An 18323-nucleotide genomic window follows, 5' to 3' on the forward strand; every position below is an offset into this window, starting at 1 on the left:
TTGAGATGCATTGACGTAAATGACGAAAGTCGCTTCGTCTAATTAAAATAAAGAATTCTAGGTTTTTTTCCTCGAGCCTCATTTAACATTTATAGAAATGAATATAATTCTAATGGCAAGTTTTCTGTCGTTAGAGCCTTGTTTTTTTCCAAACGCTAAGATGCGTGTATCGAGAAATTCTTGATTTTACATTGATTTATACTGTTTATACATCATACATTGTTTACGTTATTTATTAAGTATGGGTAATATCCTCATCTTTATGCGATACGCGAAACTTATCAGCTCGGGGAACATTTATCAAGCGATACAATCGTAACTCAGCCGTTAGGCGAATGATGGACGACACGCCAAGCGATCCACGAACGCGTTTATCCAATTTGCCGCGTCGGCTAAGTAACAACTAAGTTGAATTAAATTAATATTAATTTACGTAACGCAAACCGAATCGCCCTTGCGAGGTTTCCGCGATTCATCCGCGTCGTTCGTCGACTCGTTCAATTTTATCGGCGCCTTTTCACGAGGAAAGCGCTAATGAAGTCCGCTCGAATCTTTCTCAGCGGGAAAATCATTGGCTTCTTTTTTTGTTTTGTTTCGAAGCAGCTCAATGTAACGCGTAAACAACGAACGGAGTTCACAGTTTGATCACAGCGAAAGCTCGTTACGACGACGCTTACGCGTCGGATGCTCGCGTTGCGCTTTTACCGTATCGAGGCTTCGTTATGCCGGGGACAGTAACCGGAGTATTCCAATGAAACTTCGTTACCGCACGAAATTTCATTGGCTCCGCGTTGCGGCGGAATTTCGCCGTGTTTTCATCCGCTTCCGCTTCCCGCCTCCGTTTGTCGCGCGCAAACTTGCGCGCGAGATACACGAGATCGCTCCGCCGCCGCGCCGCTCCACAATTGCAATTTAATGGACGCATTTATACGTCGCGGGATAAAAGGCAATACTGTTATTGGGCCTTCAAAGAATGTCCTCATTATAGAATTCTCTTTGAATAAATAAACGCACGGCGTAATCACTGAGCTTCTAAGCGCTACACAACACAATGATTTATTAAAATATTATTTATATTATTTATATTATTATTATATATATATTAATTATTATATTATACTAGCTGGTTGCCGGGGCTTCGCCCGGGCGTCTTTTTTTTTTAACAACTTTATATGTGTTATTACAATTTGAATCCCCATTTTTATTGTAAATTCTTATAGCTTTCTTTGTAAGCTTTTTAAATTTTTTTTAAATTGGGTTATAGCACAAGTGGCACATAGCCTATGTCACTCAGGAAGATATAAGCTATCCATCAGTGTAAAAATTTTTGAAATCGATTCAATAGTTTCTAAGATTACCCTGAACAATGGAACAAACAAGCTTTTCCCCTTTATATAATAGGATAGATATTTATTAATATTATTATATATCATTATATACAGGGCGTTAAAAAATTTTTGAGAGCAGGTAGTATTCATCAAAACGAGAAGAAAATGTCCAGTAAACATGGTTCCTAAATACCTGTTAAGATATGGGTCAGTATACTATAAAAGGTGTTCTACATGGTTCCCATTCATTGTCATACATCCTTTAGCCCTACGTCTCGGAGAATCACGCACTCTTACGAATACACCTGGCTGCTCTCGGATTTGCTGACACGCATTAAATACACGTTCCTGCAATGTTTGTACGTCATCAATAGGTGTTGAATCCACCAAGGTGTTTAAGTGTCTCCATGAGCCAAAAATCTAAGGGATTAAAAAAAGGTCAGGGGATCGGACAGACCAAACTGTTGGACCACCCTGACTGAAGGATGTGTGACAATGAGAGAGAATGGGTACCACGCAGAGCACTTCCTATAGTATACGATAAAGACTGTCACATATCTTAACAGGTATGTTTACCGGATATTTTCTTCTTGTTTTGATGAGAATATAATACCTGCTCTCAAAATATGTGACACTTTTTTTAACCCTATATATATATTTAAAACAGAATTTAAAATAGAATAAAATTAAAATAAAATTTAAATGATTTATTGATGTATTATTCTAATGTTTATGTGTCGCGGGATAAAACGCAATACTGTTATTGGGCCTTCAAAGAATGTTCTCATTATATAGAATTCTCTTTGAATAAATAAACGCACGGCGTAATCGCGGAGCCACTAAGCGCTACACAACACAATAATTTATTAAAATATTAAAACGAGACTCGATAATAAGATAAGAAGCTTTGAAAACATGAATTAATGACTGCAAATTCGAAACCCATTCGCGATATATGCAGCCAGTTGCAAGGCGATAAAAGGTGAAATGCGAGGCGGAAGTAACCGGTCACTAATCGCGCGTGCTGGATCTCGTTAGAGAATTATAGTTCGTTTTCTTATTACACCCGGTGTCTCGGTAGTAAATTTTCGTCAAACGAGGCCGCTTGACAAATTGATTGGGAAATTCACGATGAAGGATGACACAGGCGACGAGATAATTTCGGGACATTCTCGAGGTACTCTCAACTTTCCGTGTCCCAGATTCTCAGCATTTTGTTTTTCTCCTTTTTTTCGCCTCTATGAGGACGCTTCGTCAGATTTCAGCTCGATTTGCCTCCAGCAAAAGTTTCAGTAAACTTCCTCGCAATTTTTCGAACGACTTACTTCAAATATCATTCGCGCCTTTTCCCCCGCTCAGATGAATTGACGCGAATCGAGCGCGAGGAAATTTCCGCGACACCCCGTATACGAGCGCGTCGTTGATTATGATTGTCCTATAACCGTGAGACATTCGATTCTATTGTTCGATTCTCGACTCTGTGTCCGGAACACGCCGCGGCGGAAAGTTTGGCAGACGCGTAATTCCGTTTTAGCTCCCGCCGCCGCCGTGCGAATTGGTTCGCGCGAACGATATCGGATCGGCGTAGATTAGTTTACCACGTCGATGACAGAGAAATGATTCAAACGCAATTATTTATAGCGCGAATCTATAAGCGGGCTCTATAGAGCGACGGTGCACATCGAACGTCGTGGGTAGAATACGAGCCGTCTAATTTCATGTGACCTGGAATTGTTATGAGCGGTATATCGCTTAAGTTGTTAATCCGTCTCTGAAATCGCGCTTGTTAACGAAAATCGAGATCGTGACCCGGTATAAGTTACTCCGTATAGTAAGATGCGCTTCCATCGCAACGGCGTGGAATTTAATATCTTTGTAATTTGACGGGAAATAGACGGCGTAATCTTGCGAGAATAGCTTTAAAACTTGGCGAAATAACTTCAAAATAGCGCCGAGAAAGTTCAACCGACGACCTATAAGAGAGGGGGATATTAGACGCCGCGCTATGGCGTGCGCCTTTCGCGGGGGACACTCTGTATATACCGGTCGAATCTATTTCTGCATGTTGGATCGCGTTGTCAATCGCGTGCACCCAACGCGTCTGCACGCGCTCTCTCGCCACTCGGTCACCACGCAGTCAAAGGGGGGAGGGGGCCTTTCCCCCCCCCCCGGGTGCAGGATTTAGTCCGCGATAAAACGTGAAAGGGAACGTCTGATGGAAAGTCGGTTGGTCGCCAAAGCGATCAGATCACCCACAAGCGGAGCAATCTTCTTTTTTCCGGGCCACGTTGACCTTTGCGGGATATGTGGGCGCTAATATCGGCGACATCCGGGAACGATTGCGCAAGCATTACAGTACCCTCCCCCCCCCTGGAACGATATTTATCGTCTTCTCGCTCTATATTGCAGCCTTTTGTTACGAGTTTGTTTTTCTCATGGGGAATCTTGGATCCCTGGGAATTAATATAGATCCTTTTATTAGGATGAGAGCGCTTGTATATACGTAAAGCACAATAAGGAAGTCTAGATTTTCCTAACGGATGCGGAGTCGGCTCTTCCTCTTGACTGTATACGTTCCCGTAGGGCGATCCCCTAATTACGAAGGTATTTCATATTTCATGTAAAAGGGATCTTTGTGAATCAAGATGTGATTAAATATATAAACGGATAAAGGAAACTCTAGTCTCCCTCGTTAATTGTAAATTGACTCGATTCTAAACTTAAACTCCATCCGAAACTTCACTCGAGACTTACCCGCGGAGGAAGTTTAATGTTGGAAAATAGAAAACTCGCTACTAATGGCGAATTCCCGCGCGATCTCCCTCGAAAGAACGTCTTAGGCTTTAGCTCTCGCTAACTTTTTAATCATATACTTTTGCATTTTGTATTTACTTCTACGTCAATTCCGTCTGAGAGGAGCGAGACAGGTCTTAATTCTTCGCCCGGGAGAAAGGGTCGGGATAAATTTAGAAATTTAGTGAAACATACGTGGAACAGATCCATCACTTTTTAACTGCACGCGCGTTAAAATTGGCGAAAATGTCCGAAATTGACGTTGAATACTCCGGTCGCTGGCGGGTATCTTTTCTAGTTTTGTCCGTCCTGCAAAAGGTAAAAGCGTAGAAAGCAGCTATATTTTTAGCGACTCATCATTGCTTTATCTTTCTTTACGTAGAATATACATCTTATTTTTAATTTAATTCTTAATCTTTTTTCGCGATCCATATTTCGACAGTGTATACATCTTATAAGGTTTTCTCAGACAGAATTGACAAGCATCACTCGTAATTTTAGATAATATCCGTCTTACGAGGATTTGAATATCTGATTATCGAAATAATTCCATTGTCTGGTCGCACGTACGACAGTTCATAAAATTGTTATCTCGCGATAAGTATCGCAATACGCGAAAGAAGTGTCTGATATAAACGTAAACTTTGTAATAATCCACTCCTTTCGCCGTTATCGCGTTCGTCCTGATTAACTGCGATTAACGTTTACTTGTGCTTCAAGATTAGCGATGGTTAATTATTGATATAAGATAAATCTGCACGGCCGATTTTCCTCGTTTTTTTATTTTGTGATTAACTGCGCGCTGTGCAAACACTTGTGCAATACTTTTTAATATTTCCGAACGGTGTTTCTCGATAAAAAAACAACGCAGTGACACTTTATTACATTTCTCGGAACATCAGTGATTGAATGATTGTGATTGAGCCGCTAAATTCTTTAGAGCTCGAAGATCATAAATGACACGGAGCTTTAAAAGATTTAATAGAATATTACGAACGACATTAGAACAGAAAATTATGAACCATTAATTAAAAATTCAGTGTCACTTAAATTAGCGCTTCAACATATAACACGCATAGCTGCTAATTCCTGTTGATGTATTATTCATCGATAACGAATCCTTCGACCGGAGAAATTGCCTAGTCATAATCTTCATGGTCGGCGGAGTGACTCACAATGGTCTCTTCCTCTCTCTTCAATCGGAACTTTCGAACAATAAAACTTTTTCAATCGCCGCCCTCCCTTTTTTCTCTTCCGCCGAAGATCCGATGCAATCGCTGTAAATATGCATTTTATTGCCATCTGCACACGGTGTGGCACACAATCGCATTGTCGTCCCCGCGTTTTGCAACGGTATCGCAGTATTACATCGTTATTTATTCGTCGCGTTCCACATTGCGGCGAAAATGCATCGCTTACACACACATACATACACACACACACAAAGGGCGGCCCCGCGTTGCCTCTCCATTTTTATTTTTATTTTGTATGCACAACGAGTCACATCCCGGGAGAGTTAATCATTTCCGTTTTTAATTTCCTGCCGTTGGTTTGTACGGAATTGTGTGTTTCAAACGCGAGGCTGCTGAACGCTACGCTTCGCCGGTGTCTCTTGTGTAACGCGAGGATACCCATACGTCGTCGGTGAATTGTAGCGAGGAAAAAAGTTGGAATCAATCGCGCGCAATCAAAGCGAGATGCGATTTATTAATTTACGCGTTGCTATGGCAAAATCGGGGCATCGTGCGGCTCGAGTTCGTATAGGAAAACCGCGAGCGAAACGCAACCGATCGCGTTAAAATAAAAACATAGAATAAAAATGCAGACAAATGTAGTAGAGATAAAGCATTATTACGTGGCACGACGCAAATATAATACAACGATGAAAAACACAACGTTTTGATAATGGCGAAATACTTGGGGATATTTTGTTACATTATTTCGACGTAATACACTTTCGATTTTACCGGATCAAGGATGACCGTTTGCAAAGTAAAGTGCTCGCGATAAGAGAGAGGTTTAGCAATCACGGGACGAAGATAATTTTGTTTGGACAAGAAAAAAAATGGTTAAGTGGGTTACAGGTCTTGTGTGCGTCAGAAATCGCCCTTTTGGGTGGGGCGTTTGCGTTTGATAAAAGGGACGAATGGCTCTGTTCGCATACGACACGCCAAGTTAGGGCGACCGCCAGCAGTCGCGAAGCAGGAAATCGATCGGCCGGTCCGCCGCTCTAGTCGGCTTCGTCTCCAACCTGATTCCCGGCAATGAGATCACGCGTCCGAAATTTAATTGCATTTCCTCCGGTCGCTGGCCACCGTCCAAATGAGCGTTACGCCGGATCGATTTCATCGCGGGAGAAGAATTATTATTTGCCGATCGAATGTCTGCGCCGGCTGCTTCGATCGAGTTCTTTCGACGACGCTGTCGTACACAGAAAAAAAAATTCTTGATTTAAAAATATCTTCAGTTTCAACGTGGAAATGAGATTATATTGCGTTAAATGTAGAAAACTTGCTTGAATAAAGTATTTTATATAGTTTAACCGAAAAAAAGGTTGAAATGAAAAGTTGAAATTCTTATAAGAAGATTATAAATTGTTGCGTACCTATATATATACGAATATATAAGTTTTGATTTAATACTTCTTTTTTTCTATGCATTTATTCATAATGCTAACGAGAGAGAGGAATGATAGGAACATATTGAGGATACATAAATTATAAGAATATAAATTATATTACTTTCTCTTTTATTTTATTTAAAAATTGTACAATATTTCCACGAAATTGCGTGCAGCAACCGTTCTTATATAGCATAAATTATATCATAGTTCAAAATAATTGTTAATGCTAGACTGCAGTAACTATATATATATATATATATATCGTATATTTTGTAAAAAGATATTACACCTGTCCTGCGACACTCAATACGTGATACGCTTATAACGTAACGTTACACACCGGCGAGTGAACTTGCTTATCGCTGGCAATTCTCGTGAACGATAAGATATTCCGGACGTACTCGCAAATTTGCGAGAACGAAGAACGATGCAACGTGCATCGCCTAGCCCCGTCTTTTTTTTCCCCTGCAAGCTCGTCGTCGCGTGCCGAGCAGAAGACGAGCAGCTGGATCGCAGCCCGAGGCCGAGGTGGAAACGAGGACGAGAGCGTTGACTCGCGCGATGTGACGGACATAAATCGCGGATTCTCAATTAACCCTCTACCACTCGACGACCGTCGCGCGACCACGGTGCGCGGAGAAAGAGACGCGACCGGCTTTGAACGATCGCCGTGGCTGTTATCGATTCGACCTCGCGAATCGCGGTTTCTCTATAGTCCCGGTCACACAAAAGTATCGAGCAAATGTTTCTCTCAAGCGCAAAATATATACACCCGGGGTTCACGTTAATGGTTCGGGATGTGAGCTTAGAGTAAATCCAATCTGATCCTACCTTGATCCATATCTAAAGTATCTAAGCGATCTTGTCGGTCCAAATCTGAGGTATCCCGATTCGAATCCGGGTTAGTCGGGTACAGGCGCTCGAAGTTAGCAGACTGCAGCGGTGCAGTGTTGGTCTAGGTAGACCGCGCAGTAAAGGGGTTTACGCTAACGAGATGCCGATTAACGACGATCGTACACGCCGAACGGATCGCGGCCGGCAATAGTCGAGGTCAAGTCCTTCTCGAGCAATTGCAGAGCCAGTCGGTCGGTCGATAAGGCTTAACACCTGCACCCGAGCCGACGCAATCGTTGGCCCGCACGGATAATCACAACAGTCCCGCTGCCAAAATCCAACCTCGGATCGATCGCTTTCCTTGCGCCAATTTTAAATTTATGCGGGACCGGCACGAGCGACTGCAATACACACAGCTACCTGGCCAACTTTTGCTTACGCCCAGGCGGTTCGATAAAATATATTTCAGGCCCAACGCCCCGAGCGATAATACGATTAAATATGTCCGTGAGGTATACATTCGTTTGCGATAAACTAATTTAGGAATGTATGTCATTAATATTTTTAAATTTTCCCATTCTTCAAAAATATCCTTTCTCTCAAACTTGCGAGACGATATTAAAATTAACCCTCTGTCTGTATACGTGGGTCCGAGCCAAAATATCTGCTCGTAACTGTAAAACTTGCAAGTCTACCAGAAAATATTAGCTAAACAATGTTTATCAAAATGACTATAAAATCATCAACTACAATGTAGACAGAGGTTTTGTGAATTTTTTCAGATTTTTTAAAATACTCTAAAGTAAAGTAAGGAAAAATAGCGTGACAGACCCACGTATACACGCCGAGGGTGCAAAAAAAAAAACAGACGGAGGGTTAAATTCGTGGCACATCCGCAGTGCTTTCCGAAACTCTTGCCGTCCGTTTCCCACGTTACTAGTACGCCAACATCTGGTTAATATCCTTGAGTTGAATGTTTATCAAACATTCGTGATTATTTCGTCGCAGTCGAGACAGAAGGCACACGGCGAGGCGAAACTATAGCAAACTGCGCCCTGTCGTGCCCGGTCGCCTTAGTCGGGACTTAAATATTTATCCGTCTTATCTGGCCGAAGTGCACTTAAGTGCGCACAAGCCGCATGCATATTCCAGTTAGGATGATGACGCAGAGGTCGCGCGACATCCTCGAAACGACCTTGGCGAGAGCGCTCGTGACGAGGACGATCGTGAGGTGAAAGCTCTCCGGACGGCCTTCCGACTGGAAGTCGAACGCACTTGATGACGGACGATGATCGTCCACTCTTCTCAGGGACGCCGTTGTCTCCCGCGAAGAGAATGCAGACGTGTGGAGGAGATTTCGGTCGATCGGATTTCGAAAGGTGGATAACGGAGAATTGAGCAATCGGGCCTCGGATTTCAAAGCCCTCCGCGAAATTTCAATCGATATTTAAAGCCCCCTTTCCCTACGGCGGCGCCGAACTTTGACGAATTTCAACTACGTTCTCCAGAAATACACGCATATACCATGGTTTTGCATATATGTATATTGCTTGATGTGATTATATTATAATTAATTCAGTGTGGGTGTCTTTTAATATTAAACAATTTTTATCACAAGCCAATGAATTTTCGAGAAATAAGTTATTGGGCAGAAAAATTCGGAAGGCTTCGCCGTTTATAAATTCGTTGCTTTACGGAATGCAAGATGATGCAAGGATTACGCCATAATTGATCAAAGACGATCGAGGTTGGTGTCGTTGCGTCACCACTTACAGCTAATGACTTCGTGCTTTTTGCGCTCGATCATGCGGCTGTCTCCCTCGCGGATAATCCGTCTTAATCAACCAATCGTACTCTTAAGGATAATCGCGACGTTCTTATAATATCGCGAAATTCCCACGAATAATCGAAGATGGGAATAACGTAATAAATATATTATGCATGACATAATTCATTGGCCTATAGGCTTCGTAAGAGCAGTGAATTTTTAAACATTTAATTATGCTCGACGACCTCGAACGCTGCGTTTCACGCTTTCACGCCGCATTTTTACCTGAAGCGCGTATAATTAAGATCGCATTTCTAATTTAATGCTGAAGAAAATTAGGGGAAAAAAATAAATTTCGCTTTCACGCCCTTCAACTTGGGTTCGGTTAATTCGCATGTAAGTAGATCTCGACCAAGAGCGCTCATGTTTGAAGAATCAGTTTGAAAACGTTACGACCTTTCTAACATTAGCACGCCTGTCGCGTACGTACGATACCGCCGTGAAAGTTTGAACAGCTTTCGTCGGTCACAGCGACTGTGTCAGCGGTCGAAAGTAAAATCGGAGCGACCGCCGCATCTTAGATGCACGGACGGACCTTGCGTAACTTGATTATAGATCGGCAAATTCTTCTGAGCGTTATACAGAGTAAAAATTGGGATAAATTGCAAAGAGCAGTATTTACAAGAATAACATTATTAGACAGTCTTGCCATTAAATCACTAAGAAAAATTAAATCAATCTTGTAAAAACAGTTTTTTTTTTTATTGCGTCGTGTATCTTCGAAAATCCGGAAATCTGTACATTTCGCGAGTCTTGAAATTGGAATTATATTTTTATCCAGAAATGTATGCCAATTGTAAATAACTGTATGTGCACGGCATAGTTTGCTCATCATCTTAAGTAGGCATTCTCGAGGTCGCTGTCGAGAAATTCGATAGTTCGGGTGATCGTGCGTTATCCCAAGATCGCGATCGAGAGGCGCGAGAATGGATAAGCATCTTGAGGACGAAGAAGAAGCCCCCGTCGATGAGACGTGAAAGTACTCGCTGAACTGCCTGCGCTCCGCGAACATTTCGCGAGGATCGAATTCCTCGATCGCGATCTGCATACTGTATCTTCAGAATATTGAGCAATGATCGTTCTTTTCCTTGAAAAGTCGTAGGAGGAAAAGAATAGTGAAATACAGTCAGAAAGTTCCAGGTATGAAAATTATATATGTGACGTTAATAAAAGGAATAATGAAACGCTTTACGTAATATATGAGGAAATAAAAAATGTACACAGCGCATATGATTATAAACATATAACAGAGAAACTGAGAAATATAACGAGATTATAACACAACACTTTACCAACAAAGTCCGCAGAAAAATTGTTGAATATTTTCGCGCTTGAAACATATGTTATGAAGTATTTATCGTCTTCCTATGTAGTTTAATTTAGAAGTTATTTCAGCTCTGTTTCGTCGCATCTGTTTAACTGAAAATAAATAATTAAGAGCGATTGAAATATCAAATCACGGTGGAAGTGTCAAATAGAGTTACTACGGAGAACTTTGTAATTCACAAAGTTCTCTAATAAGATTATCCGGGAAACATCTATAGATCCGTTTGACGAGAGAGCCTCCGATCTTTCTTTTGACTCTCACGGGAGAATGGCGGTTTCCTTTTAGTTACACAAGGGTTAATTCACGGGGGATGGTACAGGCGCATTTGCAGGGGCGGGCAGGGGTGAGCGACCGGTCAGAGTGCTTCTTGGCGAGAGAGGGTACGTCATAAGGACGCAAAGGCGTCGCAATCGATATCCACGGTGCGGTAACATCGGCGTGGAACGCCGCTGCGATATTTGTCCGCGGTATTAATTGCGAACAACATCGAGCGAGCCCTTCGAATTCCTCCCGTCGAGAAGCGCCGAATTTTAATCGCCAATTTACGGCGTGCCGGATTTTTTTTAAAGAGATTTACGGACAATTTCGCGGAACGATTCTCCGTTCATGGGCATAGATGCGTTTAACTTGACTCATCTTGGCTCGTACTTCTTTTTTTTTCACCATATCGGAGAACCGGTTACCGGACAATTAACGACCAGCAATCAACTGAAAATCGTTTTCTCGTCTATTAACTTCGACTTTCCTGCGGACTATAGGCAATTTGTACTTGCTGTTAAGTTATTTAAGAGAGAGAATTGCTTTTAATAATTTCTTTGCGAGATAAGCAAACGTGTGCAATTGAGCACAAACATATAGTACGGACATTTTATTAGCTGTTTTACCGGCACCTTGACCTAACTGACCTAACAGATGTTCGTAGAAATGACACGTATGCTAATAGGTGACTGTGCAACCGTCCGTCAATACGAGTTTGCGTAAAAAGAAAGTATGCCGCTTCGGTAAAGATGCATGTATTTTTTTTCTCGCGCGTGTTTTTCACGTTATTCATAATGGAATTCGATGACTCGATCATCGAATGAATAATCGCACTAATAAGCGATTTTTATAGCGCCCCGTTCGACTAGATAAAGCGCATAAAAATGAACAAGGTAAAAATTTTCTACGTGTTCGTATTATGTGATAGCATATCGATTAATCACAAAATTAAATTGTCAATAAAAATCATTAGTAGCGAAAAATCTGATAAGAAATGGCTTATCCGTGAATTCGACGTTATAACGTTGTATTACTTTGAAGCGCACGTTGCAATCATCGTGAGCGTCTGGATAAAAATCTCGTATCTCTGTGTTCCGAGGCGTTCGTTAAAATCAAGGCAAATATATAAATAAAAATAACGGGCTCGTTTGTATTCGCAAAGGCGTTCGTTCAAATCGATGCAAATATAGATAGATAAAAGAATTCCTATACCTTCCTCCCTCTCTCTGCCCCGCAGATTCGTCGGCAGGGGGCAGGGGGGGGGGAGTAAATTCAGCGTAAATTCCTGCGATGGTACACACCGAAAAATTCGTCATTCGCGCGACGAAAACGAGCAAATGCAGGAAGAGAGTTGAGCGGGCATCTCGCATAAAAATGTGCATATTACCGTATGTACGGCATAAATATCGCGTTGCTAAATGTGCCGTCGCGGTTGAGCGGGTTTTAGGGAAACAAAGAACACAATTCCCGCGACCCCGCGTCTCGTGTTTCTCCGTTCGTGCCTACGCGAACGGATTCGCGATTCGACGTCGTCATTGTGAATTTGCGTTTCCGCGGCTGCGAATCGCTCCTTCGTGACCGTCCACGGAAATCCGACGATTCCGACGAAATTTAATCGCTATTTGTGAGAAAGTGGCGACGGAAGAAGAACAGAAGACTGTTTTACGAAAGAGAGCTGAACGGAGGGTTGAAAATTTTGCGGATCAAGAAACGAAATAAAAATTCGACGCAACACGCCAGTTGATTTAGGGACACAACGTGTAAAAATTCAAGCCGAGGCACCCGGGACCAGGGGAGAATTTAATTTCCGGTGAGAAAGAATTTCACGATACACACGTCGTATTATTATACCGTGAATGGTATTAGACTTCATAGAATATTATACATATCGTGATTCAAACGACGAAGAATTTGCATTAAGATAACTTGCGCGGCTTGAAACTGCAAAAATATGTAAATTGCGATCGTTTATCGATCTTCGCTGTTAATTACGTTGAAACGGAATTCGCGACTTCAGTGCTCGTTATGGGAAATTGCGCCGAGTAATTCCAGCATCACGTGCCGTATAATATAACTCCGTTTTTACCTAATGTAATTGAAGGTGTATCTTTTTTTTTGGTAAAATACGTGTATTTTCCAAAATGTTTTGCAATTGTTATAAAATGTACAGTTATATGGATAAATGTGAAGTGTTTCTCGTGAGTGTAAAGTAAATATTTTAAAGTACCTACTTAAAAGTAAATACTTTACACTATAAAATATTTTAGAGTAAATACTTTACACTTGTTTTCTCTTTATCTATTATCAGTGAAACGTTTTATCTCGATTGCATGGCGGGATATGACAGAAATATTGCAATTTCGAAGAATTGTGACGATTATATAATGCATAATGCGCTCGCTGTACATGATAAAATAATTTTAAAAAGTTACAAATCTTCGAATAAATTTTCACGAAAGAATCCATAAATTTTCAACGTATCGCCAAATTGGTATTAAAAATTTTACAATAGTTTGTAACAAATAGAATTCAGTTGTGCTTGGGTGAAGGAAAAGTTTCGCGACTTGAAGAAAATTCCGAGGGAGGTCCCAAAGAAAATTCACGTTAACGTTTGTATACGTCTTTCTAAGAAAACTTCTGTCAGCCGGAAGCCATTTTCTACGAGAAGAGAGCCTCAAGAAGCGAACGGCGCTCACTCTGAGACGGCGAGAAATTGGAATATTTATGTAAAGTTCTCCACACTTATATTTGTTTCGGGATACTTCGTTTTGTCCGTGCAATATCACGTTTAAGTTGCAAGTGAATCGCTCAATATTGATGTACATACGGCGTGCATAAACTTCTAACTTCTATGTAGATAAGAAAAGGATTTGCAGATTACAGTAGCGTTTATCTGAGAAGGAAACTGTGTGTTTGTCGAAAGCTGGAAAAACAACACGGAGATGTATGCAAAGCGGAGGAGATAAGTATGTTAAAGCCCGTTATTTCGCTCGCAACCTTGAGATGATTTCCTCGTCTCGAGGCAGCGGTAGCGTTTACCGTTAAAAGGCGCGCGACGGGAGGCGCGTGCCTTAAAGTCAGATAGCTGTACTTAATGCAGTACGTGAATATGGAGCTTTCTTATCGCGAGCGATTTACACGTTTAGCGTTGAATGGGCGCGACGCGGATATTCGGCAACAAGCGGGTCGCTAAACGCTATGGGACACGTACCCTAAGATTGGGCAAGAGCATTAGCGTTTTAAGCCTTTGAGCTGTTGGATGAAACCATGCACCTTCTCGGAATTCTAATTCCGACGGTATTAGTAGTTCCATTTGAAGGAGATGAGTACCGCTGAAATAGTTTTGAAGCGAAAGCACTAAAGGGCTCCAAAGGCTTACGCGAGAATGCCGACGTCAAAATCAGTCGGGGCTGCAAACTCAATGTTACATTTATCCAGATAAAGGTCAGTTACCGGATACAGGAATATCTTTATGCGAAGGGGTATTTGGATGACGTAAAGATTAACGTAGCTTCCAGATCCGCGGAAGGGTTTAATAATTTCAACGCTGTAGGAAAAGCCGTGAGAATATAATTAATTTATGCTAATATCTATTTTAATGTTTATCACATTTACATCGAAGTAATTCACATTATAATATTTCCGATTATTCGTGCATATTTTAGGTAAAATTCTATAACATTTATATACTTGTTTTATTTGGCCACTGTAAAACGAACGTATGAAACGAAAAATTCTAGATAGCTCATAAAATATAAAATAAACTAAATTCATCATTTAATATCGAAATCACAGAAAGATTAAAAATTATAATCGATACATAATATATAACATTTAAGACGTAATTACATCGTATAAAGTAGATTAAGGAATATAAAGTAGATTATGGAATAATTTTAATGCTTAAAAATTAAGCCGCGCGATATAATATTCCTTCTCGCTCGTAAGGGAAAGTGGCGGATCTACGAGGTTTCGAGCGCAGCGGAGGTAGATATCGAGCGTAACGACGCGACTGATACCGGTCGCTATCGCTTCGTGAGCGGCGATCGGATCCGCGATCCACATTCCGGCGATCGAGGAGAACTCGCGCGGACGATCGCGTGCGCGCGTCGGTGATCGGGAAACCGTGAACTTGCACGTTAGAATTTGCACGGCTTCCCCGCCGCGCGAGGGAAAACGCGCCTCGACGGCAACGACGACCACGGCGACGGATGACGGTGAGTGCGTTCGCGGCTCAAGGTTATCGCGACGGACTTTCCGCCGAACCGGTTTCCAGCCGGCGACATTAGACATACGTGACTTTCCTCCGTGAGTGCGCGAGCGTGAACTTCCGCGAGGTCGAACCGCCACGGCTCTCGCGATCGAGCTCGCCGCGAATCGGGTTTAGCGCCGGCAAGGAGCTCGATAAGGAAGAGAGAAACCGCCCTGAATCCTGAAAGGTATCAAGATTTTTCGCTTTTAATCGCGCGCGTTGGAGATCACATTTTTCAGCAAAAAAATTCGACGTACGTCGAATTTCTAGTATCAGCTATGAATTTTTATTTAATCATTTTGATGGCAAATAGCATTTTTCCTTCATCATACGCGCAATTGATTGAATGGAATTAAAAAAAAAAAACGTTTATCTCTCCAGTGATTTATTTGGAAACGTGATTGGAGATCTTTTTACATGATGTAAATTTCAAATCGTTAACGTTCAGCAATAAATTACATTTGTAATAATTCTATTAGTTCATATAACAATGAAATTTTCCTCCGATTGCTCCGTTATTATTCTTCGTTCTATGATAGAAAATTTTACATTAATCAACCGCGCATCAAAATCATGTAAATTAATATCACTTCGTGTGTTTGATTTGTATAAATAGAATTTCTCCCTATCGCTAGACCGTCTCAATCATGCCTTATCAGTCTTATCACGCATAACTTTCCCGTGTTCGCCCACAATTTTTCTCTCATCCGCGTCAGCCGCGTTTCCTTCCGCCTCCCCATTTTTTCCTCCAACCGTGCAGCGCAAATAAAGGTGTGCCTCGTTCGCAAACGGGTGCGTGACTCGTTCCGTCAATTTCGTGATTAAGGGGAGCGCTAAGTATCGCGCGCCCTAGATTTTTTAATTAAAGGGGCGTAACCCGCGCCTTGACGCGGTGGCACTGCGCGTTTACGCGATCGCTCACGACGATTCAGTGTGGGTGACCGTGTTTCTCGTTGCCGATGTGTTACCGCCTCTCGACGATCGGGAGGAACCCGGGGAGGACCCGTAATTAACGGTGTGATTTCGCACCGTGTGCGCGTGTGCGTGCGTGCGCGATATCGCGCGCGCGAGCGCCGCGCGTGACGATTTATCGTCGTAATTTTGAAATGGTAAACGAGACCGCGAATGCGACAAGCGGTTACGCAAGTTGTGCACTTCATTAACAATAGTGCACCGCTCTGTTAGCGTCGATTTATGCGCGCTCAGGAACGACGGGTGCGATTTTGCGCGAAAATCTCGGCGCTCGTGCGATTTTCCGCCGCGACAGCAAGGTGAATAGTGAGGAATTTCATACGGCAGCAAATATATTTGTTCGTCGCACTTTTATATTTTTATATTAGAATACTCTCAAATTTATACGTAGCTGTTTATCGTATGTGTTTATCCATTGTTTATTTCGTTATTATATTACATTAATTATATTATTTGAATTATATGTGACCATTTATCACGCTATAAATCACTGCTGAGTTAAATCTTTCATCTGTCAACGTCCAAGCGGAGCATCGTCAACAATTGGCGCGCTCGTTCGCGCGTGTCGAACCTCCGCGGCTGAGAAAAACAGGAAAATAATCGCCGTTAATTTCTCGAAGGTGAAAAAAGGAGGTGACGGTGAGAAAAATGGGAGTAACGCGGGTTTCTTGCCGCGGCGCGGCGGTCGCGCGAAGGCGAGCGCGATTCAGAAGCCGGAAAGTGCGATCGAACGCGCTGCAAGAAAAACGTCATAAAAAAGATCAGATTATTATACCAGATCGGAAGGCGGAAAACCGGATTACCTTGAGAAGCCGGCGTAAAGCCTGGCACCTAAATATATAGGTGGTGCACTTGCACGCGTGTATGGGCGTTACACTACTTGTGCTCGCGAAGCGACGATGAATTGATTGATGATGCTACTTCGCGTCTCGAAAACACGGTGTCTCGAATCACTCGCATTAACGTCGTGCCTCTTTATTTTGTTAAATTCCATATAATATTCCAGCCGTTTCTCCCGTTTTCCCCTTATTTCTCTCGCGATCCTCTCTCGCGCGATCATTAAATAACGACGAAGTTAATCTCGAACTTGCTAAGGCGTCGAAATTCCCGAGTACAAATGAAAGCAGAAACGGCTATCGCTTCCATTCCCCTGCCATTCCGATAACGACGAAGATACGGGGCCCGCAGAAATTTCCGACGTCGTAATTTATAGTAGCGAATTTTAACATTCACGAGCTTGCTGATTCTCCTCGATTAATTCCGCGATTTCGCCGACGAGAATGGAATTCTTCCGAATGCCTCCTCCGGAAGAATGACGACCCTGTTGAATGCATTCGTTAAAAGCACGGAAAGCTCGCGCGCACGGATACGGTATGGCTCATCTCGAGGAGGTGCCTTATTACGAGCACGAAAGTCGATCGATCTCGATGCCGGAGATCAAACTGTCGGGAGAGCACGCGGGGAAAACGCGCCGGGCATGCGCTCGCAACAAATCACAGATCCGTTGCGAGGAATTATCGCGGATCGGGTACGTGACGGTACGGAGGCATACGTGCCTGATCGCGGCTCGCCGTTGTGTTTGGCCGTTAACGTCGATCGTAGTAGACGTGCCCTCGAAGTAGACGTGCACGCGCGCTGCTAATAATAGGCAGGCCTATCAATTTGCGCGCTGTTTTGACTTCTGTCCGCGAATTCGATCCGGTTACTCGAAAACATGCATGTTTGTTCCGCACTCGCTCGCGTTTGGCCGCGAAACGATCCGATTTCCCGTCTCTCAAGTATTCTCCTCTTTGCATTCATTATTCGAAATATTTGTCGCCGACGTTTGTTCCGGAGAATCGTGTACGCAGGGGTAAAACGTATTTCGTATCATCGAACTAATTAACACGTTGCTTGTCTTGTAGCGAGTTTTGTGTATCTTATTATCATGTACACGTCATAGTAGAATTTTCATATAAATATATACAATGATAAAATATTGTGTAATTTGATTAAATAAGACTAAGTTCTCATGGGTAGGGTAAACTCGGGTAAGATGGCCAACACATGTTCATTCGATGTTTCATGACGAGCTAGATTGAAAGAACATAGGTTGGCCATCTTTCCCG

At 42.4% G+C, this 18323-nt stretch overlaps 1 protein-coding gene across 3 annotated transcripts in view; it reads left to right on the top strand.

The window, feature by feature from the left end:
- LOC139786814 (beta-1,4-glucuronyltransferase 1) overlaps positions 1-18323 on the top strand; it is a 38886-nt gene that overhangs the window by 2215 nt on the left and 18348 nt on the right. The window contains exon 1 of one of the 3 annotated variants that reach the window (XM_071725930.1): positions 12570-12801. The exons of 1 other annotated variant lie outside the window; for it this stretch is intronic. The gene's annotated coding sequence lies outside the window, so the exon portion shown is untranslated. Of the gene's footprint in view, positions 1-12569; positions 12802-15093; positions 15431-18323 lie in introns of those variants that run through there. One more of the 3 variants, XM_071725933.1, reaches the window with a different exon arrangement.

Source organism: Temnothorax nylanderi, unplaced genomic scaffold (assembly GCF_030848795.1).
Source record: "Temnothorax nylanderi isolate EJ_2023f unplaced genomic scaffold, tnyl_v1.0 TNYL_tig0009_pilon, whole genome shotgun sequence".
In the NCBI taxonomy this organism is placed as follows: domain Eukaryota; kingdom Metazoa; phylum Arthropoda; class Insecta; order Hymenoptera; family Formicidae; genus Temnothorax; species Temnothorax nylanderi.